The sequence below is a fragment of the Schistocerca nitens genome, chromosome 8 (assembly GCF_023898315.1).
Source record: "Schistocerca nitens isolate TAMUIC-IGC-003100 chromosome 8, iqSchNite1.1, whole genome shotgun sequence".
Taxonomy (NCBI): Eukaryota; Metazoa; Arthropoda; class Insecta; order Orthoptera; family Acrididae; genus Schistocerca; species Schistocerca nitens.
Genome location: NC_064621.1, coordinates 585,638,177 through 585,650,885, shown reverse-complemented (window position 1 = coordinate 585,650,885; position 12,709 = coordinate 585,638,177).

Genomic DNA, 12,709 nt, shown 5'->3' with positions numbered 1-12,709 from the left:
CTAGGTGGGTGTAAAAATGAAGGTGCGCAACGGAAAACAATAAACGCTAAATGAAGATTTGGCCCTGTCTGACTACCACCTGAAGCACATCTTAAGATCTCTCAATTCTATAAATTACAATCTAAACATAAATGAATGATGAAGGCAACTAATCCTACTAAATGATAAACGTTGTTCCGGCTTATATATTTATTGTAGATTAAAAAAAACATTTAGATTATAAAGTTTACATTTCCTAAGTAAAATTACTAATCAATTGCCCAAGTCTGCCCCTTATTATGACTGCGCGGTCTAATATCAATGACGCGAAATGACTGACATCATCTACGTATCAAACACTAGAAGACACTACTTTCAAAGATGATCTACGGTGGTGTGGAACCTCAGTGGAAACAAACTAACGTGGTCACAGCTGTTTAGATTTTATAACCCTAATAAGACGAAGCAATTTGCGCTATCACCGTATGTGCTGCGTCTGGTGCGTCGAGGTTATGGTTATCGTACTCGTCTGCGACGATGGAAGACCTCCAGCCACAAATAAACTCTTTCAGACACTAGGATGGCAGAAGGTGGTCCTCTGACTAATATACTCTGATACTGTCTTCTCCTCTCTGTGTTATACGGACGAGAAAAGCGAACTCCCAGCCACATGGACGGAGTTCAGATAACGTCTCAACGTAAGTAAAGGGAGAGGAAGTGCTCTCAATTACTGAATACTGCGTACTCAACGACGACTCCCAACCCGGAGGTGAAGTCCAGAATCGTATAGGTTCGCAACAGTACAGTGCCTAACTGTTCTAACTATAAACTCTCCTGATAGCAAAGACAGCAAGTCCGTCCAACAAAATCTGATATCGAGCGACCGTCAAACACGCTCGCTCACAACGGAAGACCTCGTCTCTCCAGCGCTGGCTTCCCAGCAAGCCTTGGCTCCACACCATCGTAATTCCGAAAGTGAATCATATTCCCGAAATCACGGAATATTCTCCCTCTCTTCAGATTCTTCCGAACGCCGACCAACCATATTTTAGTCTTTTGTCGTCCAGCGCAAAAAATTTGCGAGGAAAAACCTATACTCGTACAATGGTACGCTTCTGAGTAAAAATCCTTGAAAATAACCCTGCCTACGTGGTTTCTGAGCTGCCGCTTCTTCGTTCCTCTCACCTGTGTCCAAGATATTCAGCGTTCGGAAGTATTATCCGGTTATCCTTCTGGTCCCTACTACAATAGCGGCCGGCTGTCACCCTATTGTGCTCGAGAGCTCAGGTTCCACGACGTCTGTCTGGCTACTTCCTGTGTTTAAGCAGGGCCAACACACCTGTGTGGGCCTTCCACACAGAGCTTGAGTTCCGCCTTCCGTTTCATTTCCACTGGAATTCCAACCTCCACTAGTATAGGCAATCATTCATTAAGCCATTTTGTAATACAGACACTCCGTCACCTTTCATGCAATAAGCGTTAACAATTATTTACAAGGTGTACGTGACAATGTCAGTCTCCTTCATATATTCATACTTGCGATGTACAACCTATCAGATGATACAGAATTGTGTTTGTAGATCACGCAAAGTATATGGATGAGTTCTTGTAAAGTGCGAAATTATAGCCACCTTACAGACGGATAGATGCCCTGAAAATGTGCTGCTGTAGAAGGATGATGATGATTAGCTGGAGAGACAAAGTAACGAAAGGAAAGATAATTAGAATAGTACAGGAAACCGGGTCTCTGTGGAGGCACATCCAAACAAGAACAAACAAACTTGTAGGACACATCCTAAGACACAACAACATCACTGGAACAATAGTAGAAGGAGGTACTGAGCGAAGTAATAGGCGTGGCGAGCAAGGATATAATACAAGCAACAAATCATGAATGATGTTGAATGTAACACGTATGTGGAAGTGAAGAGGAAGGCAACCAGAAGATAGCAATGGCGTTCTGCTGCTAACCAACCACAGGATTGAACACTAAAAGAAGAAGTGTTCTTCGTACTTCGCACGTACACTACGAGCTGTTTGACACGTTGGGTTGTGTTGTTGCTAGATGCCTTCGTGCCAAGGAAACTAGAAACTGTATGTGGAGAAGCACATGGTCCCCAAGGGCGAATGCATACTTATGACGATTCACTGTGCTTTCAGAACGAAGAAATCACCCAGGGAATTCCACGGAAACATCCCAAGACGCTAACGCTCCCTCCTCGTTGCAGGGCTTATGCTTTTAGGGGTTTCGAGCACTACACATCATTGGCAATTTATCCGACAGAGCTTAAAAGATGATTCATCCGAAAAGACCGCTTGTCGCGAATCAGTGAGCGTTTAGTTCTGCAATATCCAGTCTTCGTCGCCAATGAACACCAGTCAGCACGGGCGTATGCTGTGGATTCTCATACTGTTGTGTCTACGAATCCTGCTTACTCGGTTCGCTAGACAAACAAACGAACAACTCGTATTAATGAGTTTTATTACAACTAATCACATATGATAACTATGGCAACTACACAGATGTGTAGCAGGCAAAGGGCGACATACGAAACAGTCATTGCAGTGACTCCTGATCTGTAACTGACAAAAGTCTGTCTTGAACTGCTATAGAAGTGGCTAATCTTGAAGCTGCTATCCAATTGGGCCGTCACCAACCGGGCATGGCGCTTACGTACTCTTCACCGAGGGGCCGCTGCTGTCACGTTGTCGTCGGGGAAGGGAGGTCAGTCAGCATGCGATTGGCTGACTTCTTCTCACAGCCTTCTCTTCCCTGTCGTTCCCGACTGCCGTGCCGGGTCTGACTTTACGCCGTAACATTCCTCCCCCCCCCCCTCCCCCAAAGCGACGAACGGTCGACGAATATGGAGCAAGACAATGGGAGGGGGGGAGGGGGCGTTGAAAGAGTGTGGACGCTCTGATGGACCGGAAGCTGTGGCTGCAGGAAACGTCAGACTTCCTGTCGCACCCCGCCATCCGGCCTTCGCTCTGGCCGAAACGTCCCGAGGAAAAAGCCCAAAAGGGTACGCGTCCACCTCCTGACGTAGGAGTCGGCTGCTGTGGCGTGGGCGGGTCCAACTCCATCAGCAGGAGGAAGGCTCCGTCTCCATGGTATCGTCCCGCGGTGTCGTAATGATACCCGCTGGCAGTTTCTCTGGCCGTGCTACCCTCGAAATCCGTGAAGCTGGGGGAAGAGATACAGAAGGATCACCATACACATGGAAATAGCTAATTTGATGATGATGTCGGCGTTGCAATCCGTCTGTGCCTCATGAGATTATGCATGCCCCAAGTCGACGAATGATCTCGCGTCGCTCCCACCGTCTGCTGCCGCTGAGAACCCAGTAAAAGACAACATAATGCGGCGCAAAGATATACTTGCGACCTTCTTTCGGCGCCAGATGCTGAGCAGGGAAGAGCAGTTGGAGCAGTGTCCGCTGCCGGCGGCCGAAGCAATTCCGCCGGCGATGGTCTGTCTCGTGGATGCAAACGATAGGAGGCGAGGTACAGTTGCAATGCTTGATCCCTGGTGTGTGCGGCGTGAAGTTTGGCTATTTGCTGGTTGAAGGTCCTTACAAAACGTTCTGCTTCGCCGTTTGACTGTGTAGGGAACGGTGCAATACTTAGATGACTATACCATTGCGTTCACAGAATGTTTCAAATTCATTTGACGGGAACTGACGGCCGGTGTCCGACAATATGACTTCAGGCAAACCTTCGAGGCACAAAAAAGAGGATCACGTCTGGACTGTGCTACGTGATGATGTGGAGTTTTTTGGCACAGCAAAAGGAAACTTGCTGTAAGAGTCTACCATAATCGACCAACGAATGTTCTAAAAAGGTCCTGCAAACTCTATGTCCAGAAGTTGCCATGTTGATTGCGACTTAGGCAAGCGGAGAATTTTTGGGTCGGAGCGACCTGATGTTCAGCACATGCGTGACACTGTGACGTCATCTGTTCTACTTGGGTGTTCATACCCTGTCAAGTACGGCGTCAACGCGTTAACTGTATCATGCGAAGTGTCCTTGGTGAAGTATCTGCAACACTTCTTTTTGCGAAGTTTTGGGAATCAACACACGTGACTGTCCACTGTCATTTTGAACAGGAATCACACCTTGGTGTATAGTGAGGCTATGCCGACATGCCAAGTATCTGCGCATTACGGAGTTCTTTATGATATTCAATGCACGAGGGCAAGATGTGCGAATGTATTTTAGCAAAATGTTGAAATCTGAATCAGCTCCCGTGGCCTGTGCAATTTTCCTATAGTTTCGGGGAAAAGATTGAAGCAATTCAGAATCGTGAACATCGATGTCACAACAAGATGCAACAGAAGATTCAAAGTCTGTATCAAGTCTTCAAAGTCTGGATCATGTCCAATCGGAAGATGTGAAAGTGCGTCCGCATTACCATGTTGGGCTGTCGGACGGTAAACAATCTCGTACTGGTATTGAGACAACATCAAAGCCCATCTTCTTAATATTTGGGGAGTTCTTACAGGAACCAGCTTCATCGGATGAAACAATAACTTCAATGGCTTGTGATCCGTTACCAAGTAAAATTTTCTGCCAGACAACTAGTGGTGAAATTTGGTGACACGATACAGAATAGCCAATGACTCTTTCTCTATTTGTGATCTGTTACACTGAGCTTTGGACGACACTTAAAACGCGAAAGCAATAGGCCTGTGCAATGCACCGGCTCCGGAAGAGGAAGGGTCAACTTGCAACAGAGCTACGGTATGAACCTAATATAATAGTTCAGCTTCCCAAAGGCTAACTACAATTCTGTGACATTGCGAGGAACTGGCAGGTCGGGTATGGCTAACAAATGTGACTGAAGAGGATGTACACCCTGATTGTTTATGAAATGACCAAGATAGTGCAACTCAGGTTTACAAAAAAATCACACTTCTCCAGTCTACACTTTAATCCTGCATCAGATAACACACGAAACAAAGCACGCAAATTTGCGATGTGTTCTTCAGGTGTACGACTTGCTATGACAATATCATCGAAACAGTTTGGTACTTGAGCAGTCAGCTGTTCCAAATACCGTTGGAAAATGGCGGGTGCGGAAGCACTGCCAAAAATCAAACGCAAATATTTAAACAAGCCAAAATTAGTGTTTCAGCATCTTCATCTAGTGGTATTTGAAGATGTGCGCCGCGCAAATCAATTTTTGAAAAGTAGCGACCAGCGCCTGATCTCTCCATGAGATCCTCTGGGCACAGCAATGAATAAGTATCAAACACAGTCCGTGGGTTGGCTATAGACTTAAAGACAACACGGGGGTGAATGCGACCGGAAAGTTTGGGGAGCAAGACCAGTTGACTTGCCATTGACTAGCTAGTATGGACACAATAGTTCCGCTATCGTGCGATTCTTTTAGTTCAGTAGCCACTTTGTTCCGTAACGCAATGGGAACAGTTCTGGATCTGCAAAATTTCTGCTGTGCATTGTCGTTCATAGTAATATGTGCAACAAAGTTGTCAGCCTTGGTTAAATCTTCAAATAAGAGTTCAGTGAACTCTTTCAACAAGCTAGCTACACTGTCTTTGTCAATGAATGCAGTCACTGACAACACATTGTCCTAAATTTAAAAGCCAAACAACTCAAACGTATCAAGGTCAAATATGTTCTCACAATCGAGTTACAGTTACCTGTAACAATCCTATGAAACAGCCTGGGTTTGGGGAATGCCCGGAAGACCTTACCTTCCACCATGAACAGTGCCAGCAGTGAAATGAAGCAGTGTTACGGTATGAGGGTGTCTTTCGTAGTTAGGGTGTGAGTCCATTATTGAGCTTAAGTAAATGCTAAATGCCGAAGGATATGAACACATTCTGCTGCATTTGGTACTATGAACAGTAGAACAACAGTTAGGAGACCATGGATGTATCAGAAAGACAACGTACACTATGGTGAAGCTGCATGTGTGAGGCAATGGTTTGTGACAGTAACATTCCTGAAAAGGAGTAGAGTGTCCACAGTCCTGATCTAAACCTAGTGGAACATTTTTAGATGAGTTAAAAAGTGCCCCACACCCCAGTGTCCAAAGTCACTATCTTCCCTGGTTTAGGCACATGTTCATACAACTCAGTTGAAGTGTCCCCAGCACAGCTAAAATCGTAATGAAGGCGATGAGTTGGCACATCCTATACTACTGTCCACTAATGGATATCCGGATAATTTTGATGAAGCAGTGTACGTGGGATCTCTACAAATATTTTTCAGAGTTAGTGAAGCATATTCATCACGTTTGATATACTTCTTCCCACGCTGTAGTGGTGACTTCTTTCATCACCACAAATTATTTTTTCCCATAGGGATGGAATTGTTAATTCAACCACCGAGTGATTAGCCTGGGTCAGTTTCAGGGTCAATTTCGTCTGTGAATAAATCTTTCTTGTAACACTGTAGTCGGCGCAGGAACTCCGCGCTAGTCGTCCTCATTGTCTCCGATGGTGTTGTCATAATTCCCGTCATGATTTGTCGTCCGTGTAGCCCTTATAATCGCCGTCATCGTCAATCAACTTCTCGGCCGCGGCGACTTTACTTCTTCTACTTTCGCTTCACCGGTGCGATTTGTGAGCGAAATCACTGGAGATGACCCCAGTACCATCAAATATTAACGTTGATTCCGTGGGGTGTCTTTCCTAGTATACTACAAGAACCGGCTACACGCTCCGGACCTCTGACGGACCACTCAGAAAAGCTCACCCATGAAAGTAAGCGGTCTTCAGAGGAGGGTCCCCGGATGACTATCATGCAGAGAGTAGGCAGGCGCAGGAACCAGCAGTTGCCTTGCCGAAGAGCCATGTGGTACTTGAAAGAAGTGATTCAGGAAAATCTAGGACAAAATTAGCACGAGAATTCGAATACTGCTTTGGTTCTACCAGGCAATAAGGCGAAAGAATGGCATCGATTAACGAACTTACCAATAATAACTGTGGCCGAGCGGTCCTCGGCGCTTCAGTCTGGATCCGCGCAACCACTACAGTCGCAGATTCGAATCCTGCCTCGGGCATGGATGTGTGTGATGTCCTTAGGTTACTTACGTTTAAGTAGTTATAAGTTCTAGGGGACTGATGACCTCAGATGTTAAGTCCCATAGTGCTCGGAGCCATTTGAACCATTTTGATTTGAACCAATTATAAATTTTGTACTTTTATTAAATCACGACTTAGAATAAAATACGTAACAAATCAGGTCAGATCGCTCTGTAGAGCATTACAAATAACACCTTTGACTTGAACCCAAGAAAAGATAGATTAACTTGATAAAACACTGTAAAAAGAAAATCTTCCCAAGCAAAACGATTACACCTCTTAAGAATTTAAAGAGATTAACAGCCGTTTAAACAAGAAGCTTACCGGAGCATTTTGAAATCCAGCTAAATCACAGTAAAATCAAACCTTACAGAACTTCTGCAATTCTAAAAATTAAACATTTAACGCTTCGCTTTTATAATGAACTTGTCTGGTTCCGGATTTGTATTCTGGGCAACGTTGCTCAGAACCTGAGTAATATGACACATCCAACTGCTTCCATTCGGCGTATTTATATCATAACTTTATTTAAACCGTCACCTTGTGTGCAGATACTCGTAGTTTACATCAATATAAGCCATTATCCAAAGGGTTAGCTGAAACTGCATTAGGGACAAGCCACAGTAACATGTAATAAATCAAAACGGTACCCACTGCGAACACATTCATTCTACAGGTGGCATCTATTCATATTCAACTAACACGTGATTCAGTGCGCCAAATAACCTGGTAACTAATGGACGGTACATCTTACAACAAATTACAGGATTCCAATGAAAAATATTGTTTAGTCACTGCGGTTGAGAAGGGACGGAAACAGCAAATCACAAGCTTGCAGAAAATCCACATTCCGCGCACAAGCGAACCACCATTACTCGCAGGGCTCTAAAAGTCAGAGTTCACAGCCAGCTCTGCACGCTCAGTATCAGCGAGCTACACGTTCCAAAGCGCCAAGCTGCTGCTCTGAATGACAGGACAGAGGGCTGGCCGCCTCCCTCGCGCACTCAGCAGTCAACAAGTCAACACACCACTTACAGCCAAACACCACTCCCAAACTTTCGGAACCGCCCAAATGGAGCAAACACCATCTCTGCCCAGCGATTCAATGAACCAATGTGTGCCAACCTTGTTACCACAAACCTAATTGTGCCATCGTTAGCACATTGCTCTTTACAGCATGATTCCACAATCTTAACTGCTTCATCTCTTTGCTAGGTACCAACAGAAAGATGTTGGACGGAGCAAGTGTCGCTCGGTGAGAAACCGTACTTCTGCATTCTTAATGGTCGACCCCTTTAGTTTTTTAGTGCTTTGTTACTTCACCTGTCTCATTTCTGTTCCTTATCATCTTACATCGAATCTACTTTCTGGCTTCCCAACATTTTCTAAGGTAAGTTCATTCTGATTTTATGATCTTGTCCTCCGTCTGTCCATTTATCTGTTGTAAAGCTCATGAATTGCATTTTGTCTAGGGCCATGTTTCATACATTTACAAAATACGTAATGTGCAGCCTTCTCATTTTTATTTCACCCCTAATTCTTTCTTGATGCAGTTATTTTAATTCACTTTCTCTGCTACATAATTTCATAGACTTGAGAATCTTAATTTCTGATGTTATTAATTGTCCGAGTCTTTTTCTCTGTACAAGTAAGTGAGGATTGTCATTACTATGCCAGTTTTCATTTGGACCTCATCCACACTTTTAAGGGTTCTTATAAATGTTTTGCATGCTATAAGATACGAGTTTGTTTTGGATTCTATATCATTATCTTCTTCATCAATTATGTCGCAAACATGGTACTGGCAATTCACTTACTTTATAGTGTTATCACCAATGCAGACTTTTAATCCTACTGTTGCTCTATTTGTACTTCTCCTTCTACTTCCTAGCCTAAAGCCTGTTCCCTTCAATATTCCTCAGTCTGTCCTGAGGTTGTCACTCCATCTTCTCCTTGGGCGGCATATATTTCTTTTATCAGTGGCTGATTTACATCTTACCATTTTCACAACCTTCCATCCGTACATGCTGTCTATGTGTTCGTTTCATTCATGCTTTCTCTTATATACCAACTCATTAATGGAGTCTACTTTTCATCCTTTTCTAATGCTTTCACTTTTATATCTCCGAGTGTCTTCCTTGTAATCCTTCGCGAAATTTTCATTTCCGTGGTTTCCGAAAGAATATTTGGTTTTGATGTTTCCGGTCTTGCCAGAGCTGTGTGTGTCATAATTTGTCTCACTATTGTTTAGTATATTCTTGCCTTTTCATCTTTTCCTATATGCTTGTTTTGCCAAATCTATCATTTAAACACACAGGAACTTTGTTTTCTCTTGCTGCTTGTTCTCTAATTTGCTTTTCGAAATTTCCATAGCTGTACGGCTCAATACCAAGATACTTTAATGTTGAATAATTTTTTTCATCCATTTTCAGTTTTTTGAGTTGAATGTATCTGAATTTTGGCTTATGGCAGCCACTTTAAATGTGTCTAAAAATTTTTGCAGGTTATCTTCATTGTTTTGCCAGCATAGCTGTATCACCAACATAATGAGTGATTTTTATTTTTTCTTTCCCCATACAAGTACCACTACCAGCTAATATCTTCTTCAGCACCTCGTCTATGATGTATTATTAAGTAGCTGGCACAGAGAATCACCTTGTCTAATACCACAATTAACTGCTATGAAGCTGGTTAACCTAAAACCAATTTTCGCCTGGATGTAAGTGTTGGAATAAATATCTTCAACTGTTTTTGTAACGTTGGAAGGAAACCCCCGAATGCAGAGCAGGTTTTAAGCATCTGTTAACTGCATCCTATTGAAAGCCTTCTGTAAGTCAATAAAACAAAGATAAGATGGTATGTGGTAGTTAACGGACTTCGCAACAACCTAAGAATAAACACTGCATCTTTGCGTGACCTACCGAATCTAAAACCGTACAGGTTCTCTGCAAGGGTTATAATTCTTTTTATTTTATTTCCTGTTATTTTTGTAGCAAGGTTAAGAATTGAACTCAGTAGATTTACCTCTCTTCAGTTGGATGTGTCTTTCTTATCTCCTCTTTTGTACATCAGAATTTTGATACAAGTTCTCCATTCGATTATAGTTTTATTACCAGTTATAACGTTATTAAGCAACTTGGTTAATTCTTCTGGTAGTGGATGTCCTCCAAACTTCAGTAATTAATTGGAAATCTTATCTTTCCCTGGAGACTTCCTGTTTTTAAACAGGTTTGCACTACCTCCACATGTGAAACAGTTACATTAACATTTACCTGTATACTGATCTCTGATCTCACGTCGTTCTCTGATGATTTTTCAACTTTTTATACATCTGTTAAATATTTAATCCATGATTCTTCATTTATGTCGCTCAGTTTCAAAATTTCACTTATTTTTTTCATCTACTGCCGTATGATTCTTCAAGTTTGTTTCTACAACCCATAAATGTCATGTTCTACATTTTTTGAAAAGATTTCTCAGTGTTCCTGTTTAAAACGATTCAGTGGAGATTTTGTCTCAGTACGAGTTCTTTTGTAATCTTCATAAGGCTCTTGTGTTTTCAGTGTTTTGTATTTCAAATAGGTACACGCCTTTTTTTTAACACATTTCTTCAATCTCTTGCCGAACCGTGGTGTTGTGTCTGTGTTCCTCTCTTGTTTGGTTGCTGCTTCACTACTTCCTTTGATTTTGTCACAATCCTTTTCTACCTTATACTCTGAGTTAACGAGTTTCTCTTTTATTTTCTCTGCTAACCGTTTCTGATATATAATAGTTCTGTAGATTCATTCCACAATCACTCCATATTAAATTTTTCTTCTCTTAAGGTTGGTTCTTTAGCAGTCTTGTTCATTCCTAAGTGCAAATGATTTTTGCCCTGAGTAGGCTATGATCATTCCCCATATTGGCAGAGTTTAAGGTTATAACATGTACCATTGATTGAAAACGGATGTTCCTGTCTGTATAAATGTAATCTGTTGTAGATTAGTTACCTCTTGTGTTCTGAAAAGTGTATTTAAACTGCTCGTTGCGCTCATAGAAGGTATTATTTACTCTCTGTGCGTCGCCTGAACATAAACTGAACATCATCTGATCATTATCATAAATTCCTCATTAAATTGACTCCAGGGATGCACTATGTGCAGTAAGAGTACTGACGTGCCCCACTATAACTGTCAATTCGTTTGAAGGTATTAGATTGATAACTTCTTGTAGCTCTTCATACAAGGCATGTCTTTCTGTACTAGGTTTACAATCCTCTGGGCTATTTAGGGATATGGTGCTGAACTGGTAATGAGCTAGTTTCAATTTTACTAAAATTATATTCTTAGCGATGTATTGGCATCCTTGAACAATATTTTGTATTTCTTGTGGATAAGTATCCCTTGAAGCTCTTGTCTCCTTCTCAAGTGCACTATAAATAAGTACATACCGGTCACATACTTGCAATGTTTTGCCTGTCCTTTTTTTTGTTGTTTCCTGGATGCTACATAATGAGATTTAATGATTTTTCAATTCTTCTATAAGCTCTTAATCTCTGTTACTAAAAGATTTTATGTTCCACGTTCCCGTTCTCAGAATTGTTTTCATTTTTCGATGTCTTGGACCTGTTCCTAGCGTTGCTTCCCCCTGTAATTAATCTTCATTTTGTGAAGTAATTACTTACTCATATCCTTTCTATCCAAATTCCCTAGTTTATGTATATCTCTGACCATAACTGCTTTCCAGTCACTGTGATAATTTTGGTATGAGTATCACACCACTGAATCACTTAGACTGTCTTTGATAGCCTCTTTTGCACATGATCTCTCATAAGTTCTTCCTCATTTCAACATGGCCAACAATTTTTTTCGAAATTCGCGAAAGCAAAGTATCTCCTACAATTAAATTCCCATATTTCTTGAATTACCTCTTGTACTGCAAAACACTGTCACTACACCAGCCCCATTTTCAGAGACCTGTTTTTTTAGCATTCCTTTAATGCTTCCGTTACACTTCGTAAGCTACTTCTCAACTAATCCCGTGATTAATAGGTTCGTTTCTTTCATTTACTTGAAAATTAGGATAACAGTCACTATACTGCTTGTGACATGTTCTCCATTGCTTCTCTCTCATCATCTTGGAAGGATTGTGATAGGTATATGTATGTACATCCAGGTTTGCATGACTCGGCTTCCTTTGTGACTGACCAAAATAGGCAAATAGCTGTCACCACCTTTCCCGACGGTGTCATCAGCACTTTGGTTCACAGGTCACATACCATTACCGACGAAGAGTCTGCATAATGACGCTCTACAATGGAAGTGGTTTCGAAGGGAATGGGTTTTCTCCACAACAGATACGTGAGGGACTTCGATGGCTCTAAGATGGACATGAGGAACGAGGAAGAAATCTGTGGTTTTTCTGCCATATGTGGAAAACTTGTGGTCAAAAGTACGTCGGTTCCTCACAAAGATAAACTGATATTAAATCCCCCGCTGAAGACATCAGAACTTTCTATCTCTGTCAAAGATAACATAATGCTCCACAAATTTGGGGTTTGCACGATTTCCTGCAAATGTGGCCTTTCACACGTTGAGCAGACGGCTCGTAAATCCATGAAGGTCGCATGGAACGCCGTAGCCTCCTATAGGCCAGCAAATCGAATGGGGTAGAGAACGTCATCGACACCGGTACTCTGT